This window comes from Chionomys nivalis, chromosome 9 (genome assembly GCF_950005125.1).
Source record: "Chionomys nivalis chromosome 9, mChiNiv1.1, whole genome shotgun sequence".
Taxonomy (NCBI): domain Eukaryota; kingdom Metazoa; phylum Chordata; class Mammalia; order Rodentia; family Cricetidae; genus Chionomys; species Chionomys nivalis.
The window spans coordinates 52941889-52962733 of NC_080094.1; the positions used below are offsets into that span (position 1 = coordinate 52941889).

The 20845-nt window shown below is 43.5% G+C and overlaps 1 protein-coding gene across 5 annotated transcripts in view; it reads left to right on the forward strand.

Annotated features, from left to right (window-relative positions):
* Positions 1–20845, forward strand: part of Frmd5 (FERM domain containing 5) — a 294015-nt gene that overhangs the window by 140105 nt on the left and 133065 nt on the right. The window contains exon 2 of one of the 5 annotated variants that reach the window (XM_057781457.1): positions 14098–14155. The exons of the other annotated variants lie outside the window; for them this stretch is intronic. The gene's annotated coding sequence lies outside the window, so the exon portion shown is untranslated. The remainder of the gene's footprint in view (positions 1–14097; positions 14156–20845) is intronic. 5 annotated transcript variants of the gene reach the window in all.

The window sequence follows — 20845 nt, forward strand, 5'->3', positions numbered from 1 at the left end:
TTACCTCATCTGATCTGGCAACCACTCTCCAGCCAATTATTGGTAATAGCCTTTTTGAATAAGCCACTCATAATAGTTAAAGAACAACCCCCCAAAAATCCCTTGTTCCTGTGGCTTTTTTCTTTAAAAGTAGCCTGTACCAGCCATTCGGGGTCTTTCTGGCTTCTCGAATGCTTAAAGACCCTGTCGCGACAGAATTAATTTAAATCCTCATGCTTTTACATCAACTGTGGTGTGAGGGTGGTCTCTTGGGGTGACTCCTCCTCGGTGGTTGGGCTCCAGGGTCCAACAGGAATATTACCTCCAGGACAACACACAAAAGCTGTGGTCCAGAGTGGGTCAAGGCTGCATCTCCTTACGGCAGCTGAACTTGGTACTGTGTTCAGAGTCACCCAAGTGGTGCTGGTTTTGATGGCATAAAGGGGACATGGAGAACAGCTGAGGCTTCAGGCCGCCTGGTAGAGCTCTAGTCCCTCAGGAGATGCCATCGGTGAAGGCACAGCTTCAGTAGTGGTAGAAGGTCTAGGATTGAGGGAATCACGGAGGAGGGTTGAGGACTGGGCAGCAAGTGATAGCGTCAGAGTTCCTGAAGCGAGCCTAGGAGAAGCTAGCACTTGGTGAGAGTAGATTCCAGTACCGTGGGATGACCACCAAGGCAAGCCACAGGCGTGGAAGGAGCAAGTCTGCCCCTAGAAGCTGTGTATGCTAACAGTGGCAGAGCCAAAGAAACAGCCCTCTGGAGGGGCTCAGAAGATGTGGATAAATCCCAGAGGGCTGGCCCTGAGCGTTTTGGGATAAGAAAGCATTTAACTTATTCTTGATTTTACAGGAGCCCACAGTTAAGAGGCTTTGGAATTTTGGGAAGATTTTGATATTTTAAAGAGCATTAAAGAGACTGGGGGTTTAAAATAGACTGCAACAGTTCATGATTCTGAAACTTTTAAAGTTATTTATGCTTTATATTGTGTTAATATTAACATGAGATCTTGGGGACTAACAAGAAAGGAAAGGTGTTTCAGATTGACAAGGGATCAATTGCACTAGCTGTGTGTGTGTGTGTGTGTGTGTGTCATATTGAGATAAGCTAGAGCCACTGAGGAAAAGAGATTCTCAACTGAAAAATGTCTCCATAAAATTGGTTTGTAGGCACATCTGTAGGGCATTTTCTTGATTGATGATTGCTGGTTGATGTGAGAGGGTCCTATAAGTATCTGTAAGCACACAGAGAGAGCTTGCTGTGAGCGGTCCCATCTCAGGGCAGGTGGTCCTGGATTCTATAAGAAAGCAGACAGAGCAAGCTGATAAGCAGCACCCCTCCATGGCCTCTGCATCAGCTCCTGCATCCAAAGAAAATTCAGGTTCTTCTCTGAAGACATCTTTAATCTGATAGCTCTTCAGAGCCATCATCATACCTGTTCATCCAGTGTTGCCCTAAACGTGTGCTCTCTTTCTCTCGCTAGAACAGACACTTCTGATGCTGGGGGGCGGGGGGGGGGGAATCTACCTGTGTCATCTTCACAGTCTCTTTCTCCAGGGCCCTTGTATGGTTGCCTCCAGCATAACTCTGTCCCCTGAAATGACCTGCTTCTTCCCAGATCCTTCAGGTCCCCTTCATAGCTGGTGACTGATGTCACCTGCAAGCCCACCAGATGTGTCACTTTGTACCTGCTCACATTAAACTCTGGTCTGGCTTAAATTCCTAAATTCCCCTGCAGTTTGACCCCTGAATGTCTAGCTATTGCTGCATGGGAGAATTTAGTGTCAAGCAGAAACCCAGTGAAGTTATTGTGTAGCTTTCTTTTCAGGGTCTTTTAAAATTTAGAGGCAGAAGCTCACAGATCTCTGAGTTTGAGGTCAACCTGGTTTACAGAGTGAAATTACATACATATAATTTACAGTAGATAATCTTTTTTAAAGTTTTATTTTGTTTTATGTGTATGGGTGTTTTATCTGCATGTGTGTCTGTGTGAAGGTGTCAGATAGCCTGGAACTGGAGATACTGACAGTCGTGTGCTGACATGTGGGAGCTGGGAATTGAACCCGGTTCCCCCAAAGAGCAGCCAGTGCTCTTAACCTGAGCCTTCTCTCCAGCCCCTACAATAGATAATCTTTACAATTCTCCGCACTTAGGAAAAAATACTCACTTCTTTCCCACATATATTTTTTCTCTGTTCACACCTCACACTGAATCAGCCCCAGTATTTTTAAAGTGATTTTCCCTACTTTTTAAAGATAAGATACAAATAATGTATTTTATTATAGCTGTTTTTATATGTGTGCATATTGTACTTGCTCATATTTAACCCCCATTAACCTTTCTCATCTTCTCCCAACTGGTATCTTTTTCCTACCCACAAATAATCTTCCTTTGCTTCCATATATATGTATATACATAGTTAAGTCTAGAGAAAGTCTACGAGAAAACGTTCAATATTTGTTTCTTTTAAAAACTGAGACAGGGTCTCGCTATACAGCTCTGGCTATCCTGAAACTCACTGTGTAGACCAGGCTGGTCTGGAACTCAGAGATCCTCCTGCTTCTGCCTCCTGAGTGCTGGGATTAAAGTCATGTGCCACGGCACCAGCTAAATCCAGCTTTCTAAAGACATAATTCACATATTATGCAGTTTAGCCATTTAAAGTGTGCAGTTCAGTGGTTTTTATTGTGTTCACAAGACTGTGCACCCATCGCCACAATCTAATTGTAGACCGTTCCCTTTCTGCCAAGAGAAGCCCAGTGCCTACTGGTATTCTCTCTCCATGTCCCCAGTTCCCAGGCAAGGCAGCCACCAATCTGCTTTCTATCTGTATCAACGCTGAACCGTTTCCTGTGAATGGAATCATTCCGAATGATTTTAAAAATGACTTCCTTCCTTCACTCACTACCACTGATTTTTGAATTCTCCAGTATTTATAGCAACCCCTCAGAACAGATCCAGCTTACAGCTCTCACATTCCTCTGTGGCCTGCTTTTATTGTAATATTTGGTTAAGTTGCAAAAGATATGATCACATGTCAAATAACATTAGTGAACAATAAGAGTGCATATGGCCCCAGTATTAAGAGAATTTTACTCAAGGTATGGTAGTAGTTTTATAGTCCATAATACTAAATTCGGATAGAACAGAATTTCCGGGTATTCGCGCTGTCTTATATTGTGTTATTTGAGGCTTTGGGCTATTCCTAAAGTGGTCTTGTAGTTCATCTTTCTTCCTCTAGTTACTGTCTCTTTTACAGGCTGTAGAATGTTAGTTGCTCAAGGTCAAATAGCGAGTTAATGGCTGAGCCAGTTATAGCAAGATGAGAATCTCTATTCCCAATCCAAAGAGTTTTACTTCTTTTTATCCCTGGTTGTTGTAGTTGCCCAAGCTCCTTAAAATAAGAGACAAGGACTAAGTTAACATCGATGGGAGAGAAAATTCCAGAATAGGGAAACTGAAGAAAACAGATGAGATGTAAGTAGCTATAAGGAGAGTGAGGAGGAGCGGGTGGGATACCGTGCTGGCATGGGGAGCAGGTGCACGCCTGGCCAGGCGTGGGATCTCCAGCAGGGAAGAGGAAGGTCCCCAGGAGAGAAAGCGTACTTGGCGCCCTTCCCCCGTTATCAATGAGCAGCCCTCCGGAGAGCTACTGTGTGGCTCTGAGTTGCATCTTCATGCTTCACACCTGGAGAGACCAGGGAGCCTGATCCCAAACCCCGAGAGACTTCATTCAGACTGGGAAGCGGTGGGAGAGAGTCCAGAAAGTTTCAGAATGTAAGCAGTTTGCAGTCCATAGGCAAGATCTTTCACCAGATCTTGCTGGTCTCAGTCATGCCACAGTAGTTAAGTAAGCAAAGAAGAAAAGAAGAAAAAAGTGGGTACATTGCTAATTCTCCTATAGAGATACATAAATGGAAATGTTCACTCTGTTCTTTGGAGAACAACCCTTGCTGTAGCACCTAGTTGATGGCCATAGCTGATTAAATGATACTGTAGATGTGTGTTCTCATTCATTCCAATGTCATTTTCTGTAGGGAAGCTGTTGCTTTGTCATTTAACTAGTTGCTGCACATTTGATGATTCTGTAAAATCTGGCAGGTTTTGGATTTTTGCGGCTGCACAGACTTGTTCTGTATGACTCGGGTAGGGCTAGACATTGCAAGGACAGAAGTGCAATGGAAGACAAACACCCCATTTTCTAGAAGCAGTTGGAAGAACGAGGCAGCAGCAAGGGGGTGTGGGGTTTCGTCTCTTTCGCCGCTGTCAGCCTTTGTAACGCCTGTTTCCCGTGTTGTGAGTAGCATACAATTGTGTCGAGACCGTTGTGTTACACAGTTGACTATGAGAATACAGTCAATGATGAGCACAAGTCTTCCACCTTGTTTTTTGAGACAAGGTCTTCCATCAGCCTGAAGCTTGCTGATTTCACTTGGCCAGCTGGTCAGGGAGCCCCAGGGACCCTTCTGTCTTGGTTTACGAGTAAGAAGTGTACACCACTACACCTGGCTTTTTTCTTTTCTTTTCTTTTCTTTTCTTTTTTAATGTTCTGGGGATCAAATTCAGGCCCTCATTCTTATATAGCAAGCACTTTATGGACTGGGCTTGGTCCCCAGCCATAAATCTCTAGATTTTTGTACCTAATGATTTTGTTGACTTCTCCATTTGGATATCTGAGAAATATCAAATTCAATAAAACCCAACCTGCTCGCATGGCCTTCCTGATCAAGCCTGGTTCTTATCCAGTCCTCTCCTAATTAGCGAATGATTTTGTCCTTCAGCGTCCATCTGCTGTGCAAAACCGGAAGCCTAGGCCTTGCCCCTTAAGCCATCCTTTCCCTTTCCCCATAAGAAATATGACAGTGCCATCTTCATTTTGCTTCTTGCGTAGCTCTGAGTTCATCTGCTCCGGTCTTCCTTGCCGCCGCTCCTGTACAAGCTCTTTAGCGTCATCTGTGGTACTGGGCCAGGGTAACCATGCACACAGGCAAGCGAGTTGATATGAACGCCTAAAGATGTTGATTAGGAGTTGTCCAATACCAGTGAGCAGTGGAAGAGATCACTCCCTCCTGAAGGACCCCAGGAAGGCATCCTGGGAAGAACAGATTGAATGTCCCTTTTCAGAATGCTTTCTACTAGAAGTATTTAAGTTTCCTATGTATCTGTTCATACATGTGCACCCACATGTGTAAACACACATATGCCCCCACACCACATATACCACATATGTACACAGGCAAAAAATATTTTCTGGGGGTCTTGGCAGTATCCTCAGAGACTGGAGAGCTCTCAAACAGTTGTGAATATGGGGATATTTTGGATTTCAGATTTTTTATTTTAAACATAATTCTTTGGAAATTGTACATCATGCACCCCAATCCCGCTCACCTCCCAGTCCCTCCATATCAGTCCCTCACCCCTGCAGTATATCCCCACAAAAAAATTAATTAAAAACAAAACAAATTTTAAAAAAGCCCACCTCGCTCCTCCATCTTTCAATCATCCTAGTGGCACTGGGAGCTGCAGTGTGTCACACACACACACACACATACACACACTTTTGTCCAATCAGCCCCACCACAGAATGTTCACTGCAGCGAGTCACTGGTCTGGTTCAAGGCCGCCGGTTTCTAGTACCCCATCATCACCGAGTCCTCACTGAAACTCCCCTCAGATACCCTGTTGTTGCCCCAAGTCATGGAATTGGTCCACAGTCCCTTCACGGACTCCAGTAGGTCGAAGATGGGGCAACTGTTAGGTCAGGCCAACCCCAGGCCCTGGATGTGGGTCTGGGTGGTAGCTGAGCTGGTCCATCTAGACCACTGGGACCACCCTCTCAGGTGAGGACTTCAGATTTGTAACGAGGTGTTCAGCTTGCAATTGATTGGCCTTGTTTGAGATAACGAAACTAAACCAATAGTCTGGTAATTACAGGTCTCTGTACCGCTAGCTCATAGTAGATACTAACATGTGTTGAATGACTCAAGGCTCCACCAGATGGGAAGGAGGGAAGGTGTTTTAACCTTGTTTTTAACAATGCTGTGGTTTAAACTGATGTCTACTTCCTCTTTCCCTAGTTGGCTCCTCAGGAAAAATTAATTTGGTCACGTCACTTTCCACCATTGCAACTAAAAACCTATGTTATTTATAACCACAGAGCTATTTACCTTGCCTTTCTAGTGCTGACATGTGCAGCAGGAGAACAAAGCTTCGCTTTAGGCACCAGGGTTACTCGTGCTATTTTAGGAGCCTACTGACCAGCTTGGGGTTTACTGGGGCTACGTGCGTTTTCCATGTTTTTAATTTTTTAAAATTTTTGCACTACTTCCATAGCTGTGGAAATCTCCACCAAACAGTGATAAAGGCCAACAAGAAGTCAACTCATTTAAATGCGCAAGCAACTTCTGAGCCACTCTGACAAAGTTCTGGCTACAACGATCAAAACTGTATTTAAAGAAGAGGAAAGGAGAAGATGGATTTGGTTCTAGGAAGATGACTCAGTAATAAAGATCTCATATTGCTCTTGCAGGGGACCTGATTTTGGTTCCCAACACCCATGTTGGGTGGCTCACAAAGTGCCTGTAATCCCAGCTATAAGGGGTCTGATGCCATCTTCTGGGCTCTACAGGCCTCTGTACTTATGTGCACAAACCCAAGCAGAAACACACAAATGCACATAGCCTTCTAAATAAACCTAAGATAGATAAACAAAGATACATTTCCCCTGTGAATTTCAGAACTCAGTGATTGATTCTCGCCCTCATATCCACAGATAATTGAGAGAGAGCAGGCAGCCTGTGTCCCCCATTACATTATAGTTGTGCTCCTGCCAGTTACAGCCTTGTGATTTGTTTTTTAAAAAAACCCAGGATTTTAATCTATGGGTGTATGCGGTACCTTTTCATCACTAGACTAAAGAAAAGGAAGTTTGTTTGGTTCATAATTTTGGAAGTTCAGAGTTCAAGATTGAGTGACCTCAGTTTGACTTCTGGTGAAGGCAATGGAGGGGACCACAGTGCTCCATACGTGTGGCATCGCCAAAGACCTGAGAGCCTCCCGCTACACCCCTTTCTTAGTTTCCGGTTCCTCTCAAGAGTACCATGTAAAGACAAAACGCTTTTTATTCTTCTTTCATATATTACCTCCCAACCCCAGTTTCCCTTCCCTCCACTCCTCCCAGTCCCTCCCTCACCTCCTGTCTCCCCGAGATCCATTGCTCCTCCAATAAAACCAAAAGATACACAAGCTATAGTATCCATATTCTGAGATGCAAGTTAGAGAACAATGGAATGAAAGGGTTAAAAGGTATTTTTTTATAGAAAAATCATTATGCCTAAGCACAAATATTCCTTAACGTAAGAATAAATGTGATGGAGTGCATGAATGACTTTATAACTGAGGTCCTTTAGGGAAGGGAAAAGTGGTTCCGGCCTCAGAAAAGTCTGAGGGATTAGGCCTGGGTCACTGTAAGGGCGAAGGTGATTCTTCTCCAAGTGGAGCCTTTGAATCCTTTGATAAAATCTGTCATGTTTAAACCTCAGGAAGAGGACAAAGTGGTTGTCTTAGTTCTGAGTTTTTAATATTTGGCTAAGAGATTTATGTCAATAAAAGTTCTTTTTTGTTTCTTTTTTCTTTTTGTTAATTTATCTCTTATACAATATATCCTGACCGCAGTCTCCCCTCCTTCCACTTCTCCTAGTCCCCCCCCACACACACACCTCCCCCTCTCCCAGGTCCACTGCTCCTCCATTTCCCTTCAGGAAAGAGCAGCCCTCCCAGGGATATGAACCAAACACAGCATAACAGAATGCAGTAAGATTAAGCACAAACCCTCATGTCAAAGCTGAACTGAGGTAACCCAGTAGGAGGGAAAGGTCCCAAGAGCAGGCAAAAGAGTCAGAGACACTCCTGACTCCCTCTGTTAGGAGTGCCACAGGAACACCAAACTTACAACCATAACCATAACATATACGTTAGGACCTAGTACCAACCTGTGTGGGCTCTGTGGTTGTCGCTTCAGTCAATCTGAGCCACTGTGAGCTGTGTTCTCATTGTCCTTGACCCCTCTGGCCCTTACAGTCGTTCCTCACTCTCTTCCACAGGGTTCCTGGAGCAAAACTTGTAAACACACGCATTCTTGGGAAATACAAACCATATTCAAACCACACGAACAAGCAATAATCAGAACACACTGCTTAGCAGCAGCTTCCTAGCAATATGACTGTATTAAAAACTAGAATAAACATGAGACAGAAATCCCAAGTACTAAAAATAATCTGAGCTTCATCAAAATAAAATACTGTTATATTATAAATTATATCATCAAGAAAGCAAAAAGAAAAGCCCATTTAAGTGGGAGAAAACACTCACTGATCATGTAACTGATAAGGAACCTGAATCCAGAATATATAAGAATTCTCGGGCCAGTGCCCTAGCTCAGCAGGTAATGGCAAGTTCATAGCAACATTGTTCCTTACAGCTTAAAAGTGGAAACAGCTCCAGTTGCTTATCTCTGAGACATGGATACATGATGTTGCAAATCCGTATTAGAAAACTGAATTTGGCAGTATTGGTACATAGTATATGGATGGCTGAAATCTGAAAAGGTGGTGGTGGTGAGAGAGACAACCTTCCACCTTATTGTATGGTCCACAGTTACGCTGGTTGTTTAGCCCTGGGGCGGAACAAAAGCCTCTGAGACATCCATTTAAATGGCAAATTTTATGCTGGATCTCGGGAAAGCTATTTGGATTTTGGTTTTTGTTTTTGTTTTTTGAAACAGGGTCTTACTATGTAGCTCTGGCTGACCTAGGACTTGTTATGTAGACCAGTCTGGCTTCAAACTCAGAGATCTTCTTGCTTCTGCCCTCCCTCCCTGGTAGTGGGATTAAAGGCCCGTGTCATCACACCCAGCTCAATAAAGCTATTATGATAAAAAAGAAAAGAAATGAAAAGAAAAGAAAAAAGGAAAAAAGTCTTAGATGCGTGAAATGTATCTGTATTTATGGTAGGAAAAGGGTCACCTTTCCAACACATAGCATCAAATTAGGCATAGTATTGTAGTTTGGATCCAAACTGCCCCCCAAACCCATAAATTAAAAGCCTGGTCCCCACTTTGTTGCTTTGAAATGGTAGTGGAAGCTTAAAGAGGTGAGGCCTACGGGTCACTGGGTGCTTGCCACAAGGGATTATGGGACTTGGTATCTTTCTTGTTCCCTTTCTTGCGTTTTGTCCATGAGGTATTTTGTTTGCCTGGTGTTCCCTCCGTGGTATACTACCACTCAGCGGGTCCAAAAGCCCCAGCCATTGGCACAAACCAGAGTTGCTGAAATGCTGAACCAATCTTCTTTTTCTAGGGTGATTATCACAGTTACTTATTATAATAACAAAAAGCTGGCTAACAGATGTTAATCTAAAGGGGTTATCAGGTCAGGCTAGTATTTATTTATCTCTATCTGGATCTAGTAGTGATGGTCTTGGGGTATGTATGTGTTGTACTGGGATAGTCCAGTACTTAAAATGGTGCCAGCAAGTCAGCCATCAATAATAAACTATAAATGTCTCCTAAGATGTCCTAGCAGTACTGGTGTGGAAAGCCATAGGATAATCTTTTCCTAGGGTGTGTGGATGCTCTAGTTCTTGGTATTCTAGAATTAATGGAAACTGAACTTGGCTAACCCTAATAATACTCCCAGCTGTATTAAATATACCTGTTTTGTTGTTTCCAAGAATTTTCAAAGACTAAAAATGTTAAAAGGTAGTGACCATTGCTATTATTAGAAAAATAATCACACCACTGTTATATTTCAGTTCAAGAGCCAGCAGAGTGGCTGTGGGATTGCGCCATCCTACAGCAGGACAGCTGCTTCTACAGGGGGAGAATAGACATTTAAATTCAGAATGGCCTCTTGCATCAGTGTTTTTGTCTATGGACCATATCGTATATGTGCCTTAATTAGCCTTGGGAATTAGATACTAAATTAACATTAAAGAAATAAGTGAAAATGTGTACTATATGGAAATGTCCAGTTAGCAAGGAAGCTCATGGTGCTCTCCACCGTTTGTCTTCACGGTTATTTTTTGCAGGTTGTGTGATTTATCTGTTTCTGTTCATAATGTGCTGTGTTTGCACATTGATAGCTATCTATTGCCTCCCCTTTTTTTATTTTCCTTGACTTTTTCCCTATTTGTTCTCTATTTGGAGCTCAAATGAAGATCCCAATTCTTTTCTTTGTGAACTTAGGAGAATGAGCCGCCTTTCTGTCTTTGGTGAAAGGGGAGCTCATTCATTCATCCGTGGGTTGTAAGTGCTTCCTCTGCCAGGCATCTCGCTAGGTGTTGGTGTTTCTAAAATAATTAAGGAGGTGGCTGCAAGGCTGATCTGTGACTACAGTGAGGTGTGACATTTCAGTCCTCTTTAATGAGGCCAGCAGAGTCTATGCTGTTGTAGATAAGAGGGAATACAGTGACTCCATTGACCCCTCGTGACAGGATGACGAATGACAACAGACTTGTTCAACCCTGATGCCAAGCCGAAGGGAGAGCTTATTTCCTGTTAGTGAACTGCTGCTTTGACCTGATGCTGAAGCCGGCTGCTTTCTTCAGTATTTAACAATCCTGTGTGTACCTGCTTGAGTGGGTGACAACCTGCATAATCTCCTTGTAACTCTGTCCTGATCATCACTATCCCCCATCGAGTCTTCTCGCTCTCAGACATGACTGTTGGCTAAAGAACAGATACGGGGGCTGGATTTACAGCTCAGACAGTACAGTACCGTATGTATGCATTAAGCATTGGGATTCGATCATCCAGCACTTCAAAGACAGGCACACCTGTAGTCCTATACTGGAGAGGAAGACACATAGCAAGTTTGAGGTCATCCTGGGCTACATGGTCCTGCCTCAAAAACAAAAATGTCACTATTGCTAGTTTCCTTACTGCTGATGTTGTACTTTCCGGGGCGTGTACTAAACATGTACATGGGCACCGTGAACTTTCCACTCCACGTTCTCCACTCTGAATGAGCGGGCGGCTGTTGATATAGTTTGATAAGTCATTTGATATGAGCCATTTAAGAATGACCAGGAATATAAGGTAAATTGGAGGGGGAAATCTATATCGTAACTTCCTAGCCATTTCTCTCTTATTAGAAAAGATAGCATGGCAAAGAAATGAGTCCTTGCCATCAGTGTGGTGTCCCAAACACTAAGGCTAAATATCTAGGATGAACAAAGGAATTTACAGAGTGATCGGCCAAGCCACTTGCAGTCACCTTGGGAGTTACAGATGCCGTCCTGGACACCCTGACTTAGCAGGCAGGAGCAACTGTTAACTAGATAGGAATTTATGAATTAGTAAAGCCCACACTTTGCACTAGAGCAGACATTTAACTATTTTGTCTTGCTACCCAGTCGGTATGAGCTTAGGAAGAGAATCGGATTAGTTCTAACCAACACAAAGGAATTTTATTTTTTTTCCCTATGTCTGAGTTTAATTTGGTGTTACAAATATATTTAGAGAGCCCTCAGAGGAAATGTAGTCCTCAAAGGAGCCTGAGGCAGAATGTTCAGAGAAGGGGGGGGGCATGATAAATATGGAGTGTGAGATGTTAGGAAAGTATAAGGGTTGGGAACTTGAGAGAGAGAGAGAGAGCGCGAGCGAGCAGCCGTAAGAGTTTATGTTTAGCACTGCCTGTGCACGTAGCTGTCTGTTCCTGTAACAAATGCCTGGTTGACTTAGAAAGGGAACAAGATTCTTTTGCCTGCTGGTTTTAGGGGTGTCCAGGTCCATGATGAACTGGTCCTGTTGCTTTGGGCCTGTGGCGAGACAGCACATATGATGGGAAGCGTGTGGGTGACGGAAGTGTTCACCTCGTGGGCAGAAGCAAAAGAGGAGGAGCAAGATCTCAGTTTCAGTGACCTAACACTTAGCCCCTAATCCCTAATTCTGGAAGTTTCTACTGCCTCACAGTAGCCTCAGCCTTAGAACCAAGTCTTTCACACATAGGCCTCTGGAGGACAGTCCAATCCAGACTAGAGCACTGCCAAACAACCTGACCCACCCCACTCCAAGGATCGAAATTAATTGATCAGGTTTACCTAGAATATCACTAGTGGGTTTTGGTCTCTAGTGGGTTTTGCTAGAGCCTTCCATTGACATACTTGGGGGAGAAGGGCTGATGGAAATAGAAGAGCGAATGTGAGTCAGGAAGAAGACAAGGACGGTCCCCATCACTGTTTCTGTCACCGTTACCCTGTAAACCCAAGCATAGAGCCAACACGTAAGATAAGGGCTAACGACAGACATGTCATTACCTGCAGGTTATATGATGTACAATTTGCTGTAGAAAAATCCAAGAAGCTCTACCCAGCTGTTGGGTACTGGAATATTTAAAACTTGGAGTTTGATCGTCGTTCTGAGTATTTGACACATCTGACCTAACATCAGGCTCTCAGCTATGATGAGGTTGTCATCCCCATTTTATTGGTTGAGTAACACAGTCACACAGACGTCTGGGTAGCAGGACAGTAACTTGAAGTCAGGCAGTGCAGCTGTAAGGGCCCATTCTCTAACCACTGTTCTCTACTGTCTTCAAATGCAGAGCAGAGAGAAATTATAGCAGACCAAGGATGTGAAAAGCATGTTTTCTTTCTCCCTTTTTTCTTTTTTCTTTCTTTCTTTCTTTCTTCCTTCCTTCCTTCCTTCCTTCCTTCCTTCCTTCCTTCCTTCCTTCTTTTCTTTAAGCTAGGAGGATGCTGACCAGAGAAATGAGTGCTGGGGAAGAGAGGGACTAATTGATGGGATTTCTCTCTGAAAAAGACAAAAGGAAAGGAAATCAGAACTTTATAGTAAGTCAACCTTAGCCACAAGGAATGACCCCTTTTCCTATGACAATTGCTTTGAGGCACGAGCCACAGAGCTCAGGGAAGACATGTCTTCTGTTAACAAGTGCCTCTGACTGCATGTTCCAAGCAATGCTGAGTTAGGAGCTGTTCCTTTCATTTTTGTGACACGTGACGCAGCTTCTCTGGCCAGAGGATTCTTTTCTATCAACATACATTTTTCACTTAGTTCATCCAAGTGGTATGTTTATGTGGATGGGGGAGACTATCGGGAGATCTGTCAGGTGCATATGTGGAACATTTTTGAGTCCTTCTACTTAGCTGTAGGACAGAATAAAAACGAACCTCTCCGCTAATGAATAAAAAATGCTTGACTGACTTCATCATCATCAATTGCCAAAGAATCGCCACACGGCTGCTCGTGTTTAGTGATGTAAACATGGAAAAGATAAGTCATTATACATTTTTTACAAACAGCATCAGAACTGTTCAATTGGCAGTAGGTCCATGGGAAAACACAGGTACCAAACTCTAGTAAGATAAGCACCTACATAATCGCACCTCAGTGACAGATCCACGGTTGCCACCAAATTTCACTACTTCCCTAACACCTAACAACACTGGTAGGCACAGCATCATCAACAGATATTTCTTGGACAAGAAATCAAATATTCTTTGGGGGTGCAAAACACATTTGATGCCTTTAAACAAATTCCAGAAGAATTTGGCAAAAGACCGTCTAGTAAACGCCAAAGTAGCAGCTAGCTAGTGTGCTGTGTGGTAGGGCTCACAGCCAGCCAGAAATGTGCGAGATCTTTACGTCTAGGCTCTAAATAGGAAACGTGTTCAGAACTTGAATTCAGAGCAGAAGTCTGTACGTCTACAACTTCTTCCAGGAGCTATTTGATTCTCTAATGATTGTGGATTATTTAAGAGCCTTTTGTCAGGGTGGGCTTGTAAGACATGAATAAATACATACATACATACATACATACATACTCTAAAAGCACGTTGCTATGCAGAATACCTTGTGGTGATGGGCAGCAGACATCCTTGACAGCTTCAAGCCCAGCTCTGACGGATGGCTGCAGGACCTCTCAGGGATGTGCTGCACCAAGAATGTGCCTGTAATCTCAGCACTTAGGAAGCTGAGGCAGGAGAATCTCAGCAAGTTTCTCAAAGCAAAAATCAAAGGAAATTGTAGATGTAGAACAAGGGTGTTCACAGATACAGAACTTGCTAGTATCTGAGAAAGATTTTCATTCCACTTTCCCCAGGTTTCAGACCATCCCAAAGGTTGGAGGACTGCAATTCAACATGGAATGGAGCTAAGAAGTAGGCAAGCCTCTCCCCTCTTCAGGCAAAGGGAGAAGGGAAATGTTGTCCTAGAATAGATGGCTGTTAACCCCAAAAACTGCTTTCTCATACCGTAAAATTAACTAATGCAGAGATGGGCATGGATGTCGGTGCCCAATGAAAGTAACACGAGACAATTTCCTGGTCTTTAGAAGTCTATCAAGTTGACTGTAGGACCAGCGGATCTTCAGGGAAAATGCATGGCCATTATTTGATTATGGTTAAAAACCATATATGAAAGTAGTGAATAATTCTAACTGAATGCCTGAAAAGTTATAACTTCTGAAAACAGAAGCTGAATAAAGAGTCGTCCCTCTGGGATCAGTCACCTTTTAAGGTCCTCCCATAATAAATTTTATCATTGTACTTTGTGGGCAGACAAGATTCAATTAGATCCCTGCCAGGAGAGCATATTTCTTCATTGACTTTTGATTGTCAAAACTGAGATCTTTTTCACTCACAGAGATTATTGACAACAAGCATGAGGAATGTCGGCTCTGAAGCCTGGCTAGTATTCAGAACACTCCCTGATTGTCCTTATTAGATGTGTGATGGCCATGACCTAATGTGCTTTCCTGTATAAGCAATTCATGGGAAAATGTATACCCTAGATCAGATAGTTAAGAATGACTAAAGAGCATTGTTTATTGGATACTTGGTAAGCATCAGACATTTTCAAGGTTCCAGACATAAGTGATCATATTTAATTTTCATAACTCTTAATGGAATGTTCTTATACATCGTACAGGAGCAGCTAGGCCTAGGGAATTCAAACAAGTTATCCAAGGTCATCCAGTGAGTGCCAGCCCCCAAGATTTGATCTCTTGAGAATTTGATTATGATACTATGATTTCTACTGTTTCTTACACTCTTTGTTTTGAAATTTTACTCAGACCTAAAATGTTTTGAAATTTTAGAATTGTTGACTGGTATAATTTTCTAAGGAGGAAGATCTTACAAAGCAAACATGAATTATAGAATAAATGGAAGTCTCAGTTGAATGATTATGATGATAATTACATGAATATATGAAGCAGGGCTCCTTCCTGCCATATCAAGAAAGAGAAGATGATATATGGATAGATAGACAAGTATAGATACCAATATTACATCGTCAGTTTGAGAAGGCTTAATCTTCTAATTCTGTCTTGCTTGAATATCAGCAGAGCTTCCAAGAATGCTGATCAATAAAGATTCACATCCGAATATCCATCCTATAAAGTTGGATTAGAGTAATTATTTGAGAGGGGAAAAAAACTGTGCACGTCCCTACTGTTTCTAATATCTTTGAAACCAGGGAGTAACAGGAAAATTGCCAACTTTTACTGGAGTACATGGAACCAGGCAAGAGAGCATTGACACTGTATGCACCAAATGTTTCTGGATCCTAAAGTTGCTGTGTTGAAGCCTGGCTCCTCTGTGGTGGGATTAGAAGAGGAGATCTTCAGGAAATGGTCAGTTGGGAGTAGAGCCATCATACTTGGGTTGATGGCTTTCTAGGCCAAAAGAGACCAGATTTCTCCCCTGCCACCATGTGATGGTTGCCACCTGTAAAGCGATCAGAGCACTGGTGTCAGTGTCTGCCCTCGTTCCTGCTATAGCATTAAGGTCTCAGTACTTCCCAGCCTCCAGAACTGTGGGACGTAAGTTTCCTATTGACAATAATCCACCAGATTGTGATATTTGATTGTAATCAGTCCCCCAAACTGAACAAGCCTTACTAATTTTGTTGGTAGTTTTCATAGAAAAAATAACACAACAGCTATAATACTCATGGTTATTGGCTTTTTTTTTTTTAAGCCGAAAAAGGCGACGTTGGCGAGAACTGTATATTCTGGCTCTTTCAAGTTCTAAGTGACCTTATTTATGTGACCTAGTAAATGCCTTTGTAACCCAAGGCGGCTATTTAAGTGCCAGTCCCACCCATGCCATCAGGCAGGAGCTGGAGCTCTCGTCTCCGGGGTTGCTGAGCCCGTAGACTGTGATCACACAGCCAGAGGAGATTCGCTCTCACTGAAGACCTCCTGCACAGCTCTCAGGCCTTCACCTTGCTCGCTCTCAGCTGGTCTCATTATGAAAACTTGCTTTAGTGACCTCTTCCTGCTTTACTAGAGAATAGATTTCTTCTCCCTATTTAGTTCCAAGCCTTTGTTCCCCTCCCACCTGCCTCATACACCATACGCTCTTTTGTTCCGTATCTCTCTCGAGCAGCTTTTCACTGTGCCTCCCTTCCATCAACCTCAAGTGCCAGTGGGACAAAAAAGCATGATCTCCCTGGACTCCCCCCACCCACATCGGAACGCGTAGATCTCTCATTCGCCTCTACCGCCGTCTCTTTGTGAGTGGCGCCAGATGTCACTGAACACCGCTCAGAGGTGGAGTTGACTTTGATTATAGCATTTAAGTGAGAAGATTTAGAAAATGGAATGTGCTTGCTCTGCCTCAGCTCGGAGATCTGTTTTCATAAGAAGAAAGCTTATGGGCTAGGCTGTCGGAGTGGCTCAGCAAGTAAAGACACCTGATGACCTGGAGCTTGACCCCTGGACCCACGTGGTAGAAGGAGCGAACCATCTCCCACAAGCTGTCCTGACTTTCACATGCACACTCAGATATATTCTCTCTCTCTCTCTCTCTCTCTCTCTCTCTCTCTCTCTCAAATAAATCTTATTTGCTTATACTAGATTTTTCTCAAGCATAACTCCCCAAGCAAAAGCAAATATAAAATGAACAGGGGCTGGCCTGCGGCTCAGTGTTAGGGCACGTGCCTAGCAAGCGTAAGGCCCTGGGTTCAACCCTTACCACTCACTCATCCCAGAACAGGCAGAAATAGCAAATGGAACCAGAATTTTTCAATAAGTAGCTCTGTATTTCTGCCCTGCTGCTTATCCTTCTGACCCAGAATATGGGATTTTATTGTGTAAAACACCATTTTTTTTTCTTCTGTCTCCTCTCTCCCCTCATGATTCTGTTCCCTATGGTCTTCTATTTACTAATCCTTATAGTGCCTGCAGGTTCAATACCATTAACACTGAAGTTATCCTAGGGCAGATAAAGGTCAAGTCACCACTATTCCATGGATAGTTTATCGGTTCAAACATCAGCCATTCTGGTTCCATGACTCTCGCTGCCTTCCTGTTGTGGCTGCACTGTTGAAATCCTGAGCAACTGTTTCTATTTTTCCCTTTGAAGCACAGGGATCTAGCGATATTATCACAAGGGGCTTTAACACAGAGCCAAATGCAAGCGAGATACAGCGATGGGAGCCATTTCCTAAAGGTTACAAGCTTGATTTAGAAGTGGAGTGGGGACTGTATTGGCATCATGCCAGGAAGAAGCTGGCATCTTCTGTCTGCCTGCTGCTGCTGTCGTGGCTGGGCCAGTTGATCTATTTCCTGCTGTTATGACCCCTCATTCCTTCTCCACTCGGGAAATTTTATCGCATACCTACCTACACCAGGAGTTGTGAATCGGTCGTAAATAGAGTGGTTCCATTTATTCTTTAAGGCTCCCTTAAAGAGATGGAGCTTCTATGTTCAGTTAGCATCTTAATGGCCTTCTTCCTGCCCTTCCATCCCACTGGCCACCTAAATATACCATTTATTATTTAAAATTTAAATTGAGGGCTGGAGAGATGGCTCAGCGATTAAGAGCACTTGCTGCTCAGTGACAGGGACCTAGATCCCTTTCCCAACACCCTATCGGGTGACTTACAAATGCTTGTAACACCAACAGCAAGGATCTGATGGCCTGGTCTGCCCTCTAGGGGATTACACACACGTGTGCATATACATACACACAGACAAATAACACAGATGCATTAAATTAAGTCTTGAAAATGTTTTAGATTAATCCGACAGCTCAAACAATCAACTTAAAATCAATTCACAAGAGAATGTACACCGCTGAGATTTGAGGTAGTTACCACTACAAAGGAGAAAGTCATGATCAGAGGGTCTCCGTATCTCGCGATCTCCAGGGCAGTATTTCTTATCCATTGGAGCACTGCTTGCTCTAGCACTTATGACCAGTCTGTGGCTGCTTTCTGCCTGCTCAGAACGCAGTATCACTGGATATCTGGGACCTGGACCACTGGACCCCAGCTGGTTGTAAGCCCGAGTTCCTGCTGCGTCTCCTGTCGAGCTACCGGCTCGAAAACTGAAAGTGCCCGTGCTTTATGGAAACTCTGGGAGCACAGGGAACCCAAACTCGGCTTCTCTACCAGCCTTGCTGCAATGTCACCCCACTGTGTCTGTCCCTACGTTGTGGTTGGAGGCCCCAAAACTTGTTTCTGTCTTGAGTTCCAACTTAGCCTTTGAATGTGTTCTCCTTCGGGCATGAGGAAATCAGGATTGCCCAACTATACTTCCATCGTCTTCTGGAGTCTAGAGGAGCTGGATTTTGTTGCACCTTTCTGTGCCTTCCTCCTCCTGGAGTCCTAGTCTGGCTCTCATGGTTGGATGGGGTATCTTTTCTGTGCTCCTGTTTATAGTGCGTATCTGCTTAGTGTAGGCTCATTGGTTGATAAAGCAAAGTGATTTAAGGATTCTGGAAACTGCTCCCCCACCCCAGCAAGAAAACAGCTTATCTGCAAACTCCCTTCTCCTGCGTGTTGGTGTCGTCTGCAATCGGTCATTTCCTATTGGGACTTGCAGGGCCCCCCTCATAGGAGTACACATCTTCTTTTATTAACATCATTTTTTTATTAATTCTTAGGGAATTTAGCATCACACACCCCAGTCCCACTCATTTCCCAGTCCTTCCATGTCCCCTCTCCACCTTTGTAGCCTTCCAAAAAAATATTAAAAAAATAAAATAAAAATAATGCGAAAAAGCGAAACAAAGTACTTCGATCCTCCAGTTTCCCATAACATACCCATTGTTGCGGTGGCCTTGGGCGCTGCGGTGTGTCACACAGCGCCACCTTTTTGTCCAAACAGCTTTATTTGCAAATATTCATGGCCGTCATTTGTTGGTCTTGTTCAAGGCTTCTGCTTCACCATCGATACTGGGCCTCACCCAAACTTCCCTCAGGTATCCTGCTGCTGCCCAGTCCTGGAGATCCCGCGGCTGTGGCTCCACCAGCCCATTCTTTCCCATGCTCCAGCGGGTCATAGATCGGGTAGGTGTCGGGTGGGCTGGATGTGGGGCTGCCCCCTCAGTCTCCCACGTGCATGGGAAGGGGCGGGGCCAGCTCTCCTGCAGCAGCAGCTGGCAAATGCAGGAGGTGGGGTGGGAGGCGGTTGTCCCAAGGCCACTGAGGGTTGGGGCAGCTCTCCTGCACCCACACCACTAGGGCCAGTTCTCCCGGGAGTGGGAGGTGGGAGGCAGCTGGTGAGGGGCAAACCAACCCTCCAGTACCCAGGCCATCCAAGACAGTTCTCCCATGGCCCTCGGGGGTAATATGAGCCACAGACAACTCAGATCAATATGACCCTCGAACACCAGTGTGGCCTCAGGTGGTAGTCCAGACCCTGGGCATCTACACTGCCTTCAGTGGTAATACAGACCAGAGACATCAACACAGACCCTGTGTTTCATGCGGGTGAAATTTAGGAAGTGGCCAGGAAAGGGTAGAAAGTTTTATTTTAAGATCTTGGCATTATGATAGAACCATTGGAGAAAAACTACTAACAATATTCAGTAGCAGGCAGATTCTGAGCTGTGATCCCAGGATTGGAGTCCACTGCTTGTGTGTAACTGCAGGATCCTTTCTGTCCTTAGTTATGGATGGAGGGGACTTAGTTAAGATTCCAGCAAACACTCTAAGGATTCTTTTCTGCAGTGTTTTCTTCTGTTAAGTTTTAGGGATTTGCAAACGTGTAAGACTTTTCTAGTGAATACAGTTGCTGCTTATTCACATATGCCAAAGGCAAGCAAAGGGCTAGTAGACAATGAGGAAGGAACTGTTGGCCCCACAGCGACCATGTTAGCCACAGCTGTGCACACACGGCAATCATCACAAACAAAACAAATTTTGGAAACAGAAAAATATAGATGCTTACATACACACACATACACACATCACTTCAAAATGCTTAGGGTTCCTGTGGATTTTGAGTGGTTGGAATTCCTGGCTGATATGGCTAATTTTGTTTTTATTCATAGAACTCTTCTGTTGAGAAAAACAACCTGGGATTTTTTTTAAGAAAAAAAAAATGACCCTTCTAATTTCAGATACTAAGTTGTGATGACCAAGGTTTGCAATTGGGTCTGAGAACAGATTTATAACTTCTATTATGAGTAAATAAATGATAAGCTAATAAAAACAATAATATCAGCTCTAATAATTTTTAAAGTAAATTGATGCAGTTGAATGTATGACAAGAAAAAAAACCTTTTTAGAATATGAGAAATTTGGTAGTATGTAATAATATAATAACAAATGCAAACTTTACATTTTGTAAACTTTTATTGTGTTTATGTGTATGTGTCCACATGAGTTTATGTGAGTTGTGTGCATGAGACTAGAAGGCATGAGATCCCTTGGACATGGAATTAAAGATAGTCATGAGCCACTGTGTTGGTGCTAGAAACCAAACCTGGGTCCTCTGGGAGAGCAGCCGGTGCTCTAACCACATGCAATTCTAAATTATTGAAATAACAGTAGAAAATAAATGAAAACATTCCCTGGAACCGTTTTTGATTAAGATGCTATACACTAAATGAAAT